At 50.5% G+C, this 8,264-nt stretch overlaps 1 non-coding gene across 1 annotated transcript; it reads left to right on the top strand.

Moving 5' to 3' along the window:
- Positions 1-686: 686 nt before the first annotated feature.
- LOC125134724 (U6 spliceosomal RNA) lies at positions 687-793 on the top strand. The gene has a single exon (XR_007136736.1). It is a non-coding gene; the product is annotated as a U6 spliceosomal RNA (small nuclear RNA).
- The last annotated feature ends 7,471 nt before the right edge of the window (positions 794-8,264 follow it).

Below are 8,264 nucleotides of genomic sequence, written 5' to 3'. Positions count from 1 at the left end.
CCCCCCATCACTCCTGCCCCTGGGTCCTTGCGGCATCTCCTCCCCTGTATGTTAAACGTCCCTCTTCCAACCAGTGCCCTTCCTCCCACCCTCAGGCACCCTCAGACTTCCCCCTTAAACCTTCTTTTAATGTTATCACCCAAGCACGTCCCTGCCACCATCCTCCTTCTCGTTATTGACAAACCTGCTCCCAAACGAGCTTGCTCTTACCCCCCCCCCCCCCCGCCGCTGCCCCATCTCCAGCTCACCCAGCCCGTGAAGACTGGGTTCTGTCTCTCCTGATGCTGTGCTCACCTCTTCCTTTTTCAGATTATTTTTGCTTTGTTTCCCCGTCTGTGGCACTTGGCTCCTCCCTCTCACTCCCTCTCCACAGCTTCACCACCCTTAGCATGGTCGCCGCCCAGGGTACCTGGCTTCACTTCCCTCCTTACCTTAGGCATCTGCCCGGGTGAGCTCCTCCCAGCCTGTGGTGTCTCTTGCCATCTGAACACCGATGACTCTCATGTCTGCGGGGTCTGCCTCAAACCTCTTCCTTGGACGTCGTGCCTGTATGCCAGCTGCCAGCTCACTATCTCCCCTTGAACCCAGAGCACTCAGACTCAACATATTCAAAACGGACATGACTATGTTTTTTTCAACATCCTTGAGTGACAGCCAGCCAAATGCATCCGCAGAAACCTGGTTCAGGGCTCATTTCGGCAGCACATATGCTAACACTGGAACAACACAGAGAAGATTAGCGTGGCCCCTGAGCAAGGGTGACCAGCAAATTTGAGCAGCCTTCCTTATTTTTAAGATAATATCAAGAAAGGAGTGTACATATATATATAAATGTATATGTGCATTATGTATATACATATATATATGGCTAGATCACTTTGCTGTACAGCAGACATTGGCACAACATTGTAAATCAACTATAATTAAACAAATATTTTTTAAAAGAAGCCTGGTTCAACATAAATTCTCCCTCTTGACCTCATTTTATCTATCCTCTTTTACCTAAAAAGAAAAGAAATCTTGGGGAGTGGGGGAGAAGTAAGTCCCTTGCCTTGTACCTCATATCAAAATTAATTCCAGATAAAGTTTAAAGTTAATGCAAAGGACAGAGTCATAACCAGATCTGTATCTGTATTTCGCGTAAACACAGTGGGAAAAGTCACCCCAAAATCTTAAATTGCTATACAACAACAACAAAAGCCCCATCATAACAAAAATAAAAGGTAAATGCCAAAATGCCACCTAAGAAGCAAAGATTTACAGTGAACATAGCAGAACATTTGACAACCTTAATATGTAAAGAGCTCTTACAAATCAATAAAAAGCACTAATAGCTCAATATAAAATGAACTAAGGCGTGAACAAGCAGTTCATAAAAGAAATATAAAATCTTCAAAATTATAAGCTAATATAAATTAAATATATGAGATAACATTTTGCCTATATAAACTGACAACTTTTAAAATTATAAAGTTCAGTGCTTATTTAATAAGGATGGCATTAGACAGGTATTCTTATATGCTTTTAGTAAAAGTATATATTCATATAATCTTTCCAGAAGCAATTTTGTGATGTGTGGCAAAAGCCTTAAAATATTCATATCTTTTTTTTTTTTTTTTTTAGTAATTCCCTTTTTGGAATCTATTCTAAGAAAATTGGAAATGCGGTCAAAGAATTATGCATAAAGATAACCACTTCAGTATTATTCGTAGCAGGGAATCTGAAAACAACCCAAATGTTTAAGACCAAGGAAATCCGAGTTCCCATCATGGCTCAGCAGAAATGAATCCGACTAGGAATCACGAGGTTGTGGATTTTATCCCTGCCCTCGCTCAGTGGGTTAAGGATCCGGCGTTGCCGTGAGCTGTGGTGTAGGTTGCAGACGCGGCTTGGATCCCGAGTTGCTGTGGCTCTGGCGCAGGCCGGTGGCTACAGCTCCGATTCGACCCCTAGCCTGAGAAACTCCATATGTCGCGGGAGCGGCCCAAGAAATGACAAAAAGACAAAAAAAAAAATCATGTTTTTGAAGAACATTTCAGCTGAGAGTCTAAAACGATGTTAAGTAAAAACTGTGCGTCGAAAAAAACGGGAGGAGTGACACCAATTTGTTGTAGCGGGTGGTGGGATCATGGATCGCTTCGTTTCCTTCGTTGGCGTTCTCTCGACTTTCTACATGGTCTGCAATGCGTGTACATTACTTTTGCAGTCAGAAAAGTTTCGTGTGTGTGTGTTTTTTAAATTTTGACCACATAGCCCCCAGTCATCCTTCGGCGCTTGTGCTCTCCCTTTCTATGGCCTCCTGATGTTTCAGAGCTTTCTTGTAACTCCTGCCAGTCATCTCTGGAAAACACAAGGGTCACTCTTCTTAGACTCCACGCACGCCTCCTGAGGCCCTCAAGGTGCGCTGAAGGTCCTCCGTAAGGCGCCCCCGGTGCCTTACAGCCCGACCCCAGGCTGCTTCCTCGGCCCCGTTTCCCGTACTCCTCGGCTCTCGCTCAACCTACCCTGCCTTGGCAGGTGATTCTTTGCCATCTTGTCCTCTCTGCCTTTTGTGCTCTTCCTTCCCGTTGCCATCTGGGAGAGCATTTCTTCAAAACTCAGCTCAAGGCCCCTCCCTGTTCCAGACACCTGGTGACGCTCTCTGTCGTGTCCCCAAAGCACTTTCCCAGACTCTGTAAGAGCAGGTAACCCCGCCAGACCACAGGAGCTCAGAGGCCAAAGGCTCTTCCTCACTTGTGCCCATTTTCTCAACACCAAGCACGTGGCCTGGCATGTAGTAGATGTTCAGTGAACAGCAGATGCGTGATTAAACGGAGGACTTCTGACCCTGCCTGCCCCTTTGAGGACAGAGAACAGGAGGGAGAGAATCCCTCTAGCCATGACAGTGCAGGGTCAGAGCAGCGCTGGTCCCAAGCTCCATGTTTGACTTCCCTCTATTAGGACGGATTATCATCCCATTGCTGCCTCAATACCGCTCTCGAGGGGGAGCTCCTGACTTGCCCAAGGAGTCCTCCTTTGCATCTCTCTGATGCCTGGAGACGGTTTTCCTTAAAAGGAACCCAAATCTTATAATCTGTCCAAATTAGGTTTAACTTTCACCCACGTGTCTTGGTTGTCCCCCTGGAGGACACGCAGGAATCAGGTCCCTCCATCTGGATCAGCCTCCTTTTCTGCAAACTGACGATCCACCCCCCCCCCACTTTCTTTCCATGGCCCCGAGCTTCCCGCCCTCCCTGCAGTCCTGTCTGCTCCCCTCTGAAGTCAGCACAGATCATCTCTCTGTTATGGTTATGGTCCTGCTGCGGATTCCTAACAGGGCTTGACACGGGGGAAAGTGCTGTGGGTTACAGGAGGCCTTCGCGTACATTGCTGTGGGGGCTCTCAAAGGGGGGTGCCCAGATCTGCCCTGCCCGAGGGGACTGCCCGAGGCAGAGCAGGATGAGCCTGACACTGCTTTGTGAATGCAGGTGACTGTCACATGAGCTGCTAATTCATGTTGAACTCATTATAAACTAACCCCCAAACTCTGCACTGCCAAGTCACATCTCTTTTATCCTGTTCCTATGCTGTCGGGTTTTTAGATCCCAATTCAGACTTTTCCACTTATTGTTATTATTATCTTCTTCTAGTGTGTATTAAGTCTCTTCTATATACCGAGGGTAGAAACTTCAGATCTATGGATGTATGGACGTCTTTTATCAAATATTGTAATTTCTTATGAAAGCTGTGATGGGCTTTTATTGTTTCCATGGTACAGGTAGGAAAACGGAAGCTAAGTTAGGTCAGCAATTTTCCCAAGGTTAAATAGCTTTTAAGGGACAGAATTTCATTGTCTTCAAAGCCCATGTTCTTCTTCTTCTTCTTCTTCTTCTTCTTCTTTAATTCTAGCGGTGTGCCTTTCAGTGGGGCAGAAGGACTAGGACAGTGCGATGTGAATGCTTGTTATGTGATTGACACAGTGTTAGAAGCGCTGCATCAACAATCTCATTAATCCCCCCAACAGTCCCTGGAAAGGCATCCGTCGCCTCCCTGTGGTCCACCCAAGTCTCCCACAAATAGGAACAGCCCAAAGCCGAGGGGATGCCAGGGGCTTTCTGCTAAACAGCCCCTGAAGACCCACTGAGCAAGGCATGGGAGGATGAGGAGAGCGCCAGCATCCTGGGGGGATGGGGGGGCCTGCCAGGCTCCATAGGACTGAGCCCCTGCAGAGCTGTCTCTGGATCTGTGACAACTCGTCTCGAAGGAAGGAGAAAGAGGATGAAAATAAAGTAGAAGTTTGCCCCTTCACTCTGGTTTTGGCGGGGACTGCCTGGCTTTGAGTGCCTCACGCCTGCTCCATGAGTGGTTGTTGCCTGGAGAGTAAACAGAAGTCCATGGAGGGCTCTGGTCTGGGGTCTCGGCGGAAGCTGAAAGCTTCAGTCCAAGTTGGTTCTCTCAGACTTTGCAATAAACAGAAACAAGTACTGGAGCTCCTTCGTGACGCAATGGCAATGAACCCAACTGATATGCATGAGGATGTGGCTTTAATCTTCGGCCTCGCTCAGTGGGTTAAGGATCTGGCGTTGCAACCAGCTGTGGTGTAGGTCGCAGATGCGGCTCGGGTCTGGCGTTGCAACCAGCTGAGGTTTAGGCCGGCAGCTGTAGCTCCGATTGGACGCCTAGCCTGGGAACTTCCACATGCAACAGTTTCAGCCTTAAAAAAACCAAACAACATGTATTAGGTGTTTGGTCTGGGCCAGGCTCTATGCCAGGTGCTGGGATGGCAAAGAATAAGACACCAGGAAGACTGCCCTGGAGTGATTCTGAAGCTACTGACGCACACAAAGGCCGAGGTAAGTGCAGGCACACAGAGTCACCTGAATCAGACTAGACAAGGAAGACTAGAAAAAGCTTCCACAGGAGATAATCCCGGACTCGAGTTATAAAGCCCTGGCCGTGGGAAAACATGGATGAACATTCTGGGCAGAGGGCTCAGCGTGAACACAGGCAGAAAGCATCCTTTGTTGGGGGAACTCGCCTCTGCTGAAGAACCTGGACTGGACTGGACTTCAGTCAGTTCACATACCAGTTGCACCTAAATCCGGGGACCATTTATTCGCTGTTGGCCTCTGCCAGCGCGCTGGTATTTAGTCTAGTTCAGAGACAAGAATCACTTTTGGGCCCACCGTCCTCCCCTTAGATCTGGAGATTAGCAAGTATGGGAATGAGGTGGGCATTCCTCCATCATCACCACCAGCAGCGTCCGCGTGGCTGCCCGCGCCTGACCCGATAATGACCCTTGGAATTATTTGGCACAGGAGAGAGGGTTGTGCTCCTCCGTGTCATCAACCTAAAGTCAGTGACACATCAAAGCATGTTTCTGACATTAGAAAATAGTCCAGGGACGGCGTTCCCATCGTGGCGCAGTGGAAACGACGCCCGCCGACTAGGAACCATGAGGTTGCCGGCTTCGATCCCTGGCCTGGCTCAGTGGGTGAAGAATCCGGCGTGGCCGTGAGCTGTGGTGTAGGTCGAAGACGCGTCTCAGATCCCGAGCGGCTGTGGCTGTGGTGCAGGCTGGCAGCTGTAGCTCCGATTGGACCCCTAGCCTGGGCACCTCCCTATGCTGCGGGAGCGGTCCTAGAAATTGGCAAAAAAAAGCAAAGCAAAGCAAATAGTCCAGTGGTCCTTCTTTGGCCTTTGGCCATTGGTGATCTGATGGACGTTGAAGGTGCAGAGAATGAAGACAGCCAAGCAGCTCTAGATCAGAAGGTCAGGGCATTCTTCAGCTCTTCAAGCGCGGACGCTACGGAAGGAGACCCGAGTCGCCCGGATTGCCTGTGACTGGGGGAGAGTTTCAGCATCTCCTCTTCCAGGGAGGTGTAAAGCTGTCTGGCTTCACGGGTGGTGGTGGTGCTACAGACGGAGCAGCTTCCTGCATTTCCTCCCTTGCATGTGGGGAGGGGCTTCTGTGTCACCCTCGCTTCAGGAGGCCTCTGCTCCTCAGAAATTGGTGGAACTCCACCTGCTATCACCTTGCCTCGTCTGCCATTGGGATTCTTTTTTTTTTTTAGGGCCGCACCCAGGGCATGTGGAGGTTCCCAGGCCAGGGGTCCAGTCGGAGCTACAGCCACCGGCCTACACCACAGCCACAGCAACACCAGATCCTTAACCTACGGAGTGAGGCCAGGGATCAAAGCAGCAACCTCATGGTTCCTAGTCAGATTCCTTTCCGCTGCGCCACAACGGGAACTCCTACCATTGAGATTCTTGGAAGGCGCCCAGGGTACAGGGCAGATGTGATCAAAGGTGGGATTTAATTTGCGAAGGAGCAGATCCGCTGTGGGCCACTAAAGGGAGTCCAGCTGTCTGGGGAACATCCCCAGCCTCTGACATTAACGTCCCGCCCTGATACCTGCTTGGGTCTCTGGCACCGAGACAGCACAAAGGCAGGCAGAACCCACTCGCCATCCTCCTACCCCGGCTAGTAGGAAACTCGTCAAGTGACGTCCCTTCTCAGGTCTGGGAGGACGTAGGGGGCCTCGTGAAGGAGTGACTGCTGGTCAGAGAGAGAGAGTTTCCTTGTTAAGAATCGGCTTTGACCCCGTGGCTTATTCCTGACCGTGAGGCCGTCTGGAGCTGGCTGGCCGTGGGCTACGGATGTAGACGGTTCAAGGGAGACCTTGCGAGAAGGAGCGAGAAAGAGCGAGAAAGGTGAAGGAGGGTGACAGGGCCTTGAAGCTTGGCCTGCTTCCTCACTAAATGACGGGGCTCCTAAAATCTCACGTAGAACCACCGAGAAGGGGGCCTTCCCAGCAGGATGATGGCCTTCCCTGCGCTCGCTGGTCCTGATGGGGTAGTGACCTGAAGAGCTGTGGCCGGGACCCAGTAGACTGGCTGGGAAAGCTGGGGCTTCCCTCACATACTCCGCTTCTCCCGGGGCGCTGAGTGGGGGCTGGGTGGTGAGCGTACCTGGAGGGCACAGACGCAGAAGGGAACTCTGCCAGGACCACTGATCTCCAGAATATCTTCCAGAATGAGGCTGCCTCCCCTCGAACTCATTGAGTTAGCACTTTGGGGATCAGGCAGTGGGGCCAAGTGTTGCTTTGAACCGAGTCACTCTGGAAGGTTGGAGAGCAAGTGGTGCCGATTTACGAGATCCCATAAAACAGACATGGGACTGACGGAGGCCTCGGGGCTTGGAGGTTCTGGGCTGTCCCAAGGGCTGTGGGCTCTGTGCCTCTGGGCCCCCGGGCTGAAGGCCTGCGGCTTTCGCCAGCTCCCTCCTGCTCGCTTTCCTCCTGAGCTGCTGAGATGGGAAGGACGGGAGCTCGCTGCTTCCCTCTCATGAAATGGCGCATCAGTAAGTGCTACTTAAGAAAACACATGGTCTGCCCCTCGAAAAGGCCCCCCTCTGCTGCTGCCGCCACCAACACCTTTCTTTATTCCGCCCAAACCTCACCAAGGGGAATTCGAAACAACTGTGGTGATAAATCCGCCTGCAGATAATTGGCAAGAAAACAACACTTGTGCAGTATATAACGTTTTATGGTTGTTTCATGTACTTTATTATAATACTAATGAGCAGTTATATATCAGGAGCTAACTGCACGCCGGATTAGCTTGTTAGCATGATATGAAATGGCAGAGCAAACAGTCCAGGCCCCTCGCTCCCTGCATGCCTCCCCCACCCTCCTCCCTACCCTCGGTCCCATTTGCACTCAGTAATTAGTATGCAAATTAGGCCCCGGGACCACACAAGTTCTAGTATATTACAAGGGCTTTATTATGCTCTTGTGAGTACATGATGGAAACGGCCCATGACAGTGTTTATCTCACTACCTCTGTCTTACCGGCTCCTTTATCTCTCTCTCTCTTTCTCCCTCCCTCTGCGCGCACGCGCGCGCACGCACACACACACACACACACACACACACACACAGACACCCCTTCCTTTGCATGGCCTACAACCAATCTCTTCCTGAATCGGATCTCTAAACTTGATCAAGGTTTAACTAGGTCTTTCTGCCTCTAGTTGAAGGTCTCCAGTAGTGGGAAGCCTGCTCCTTCTGGAAGTGTGGTTCCATTCCAGTGGCCAAAATTGAAAGAACATTCTCCTTTTTTCTGTGCTTGTATGTGTGTTTGTGTGAGTGTGTGTGTGTCTTACGTGATAGACCCCTCAAGAATTTGTGGGGAGTTTCCGCAGTGGCACAGCGGAAACGAATCTGACTCGTATCCATGAGGGTGCAGGTTCGATCCCGGGCCTCACTCAGTGGGTTAAGGAT

This window comes from Phacochoerus africanus, chromosome 8, assembly GCF_016906955.1.
Source record: "Phacochoerus africanus isolate WHEZ1 chromosome 8, ROS_Pafr_v1, whole genome shotgun sequence".
Classification (NCBI taxonomy): Eukaryota; Metazoa; Chordata; class Mammalia; order Artiodactyla; family Suidae; genus Phacochoerus; species Phacochoerus africanus.
Note: the sequence above shows the minus strand (reverse complement) of the source record. Positions and strands in the feature narration are given on the sequence as shown.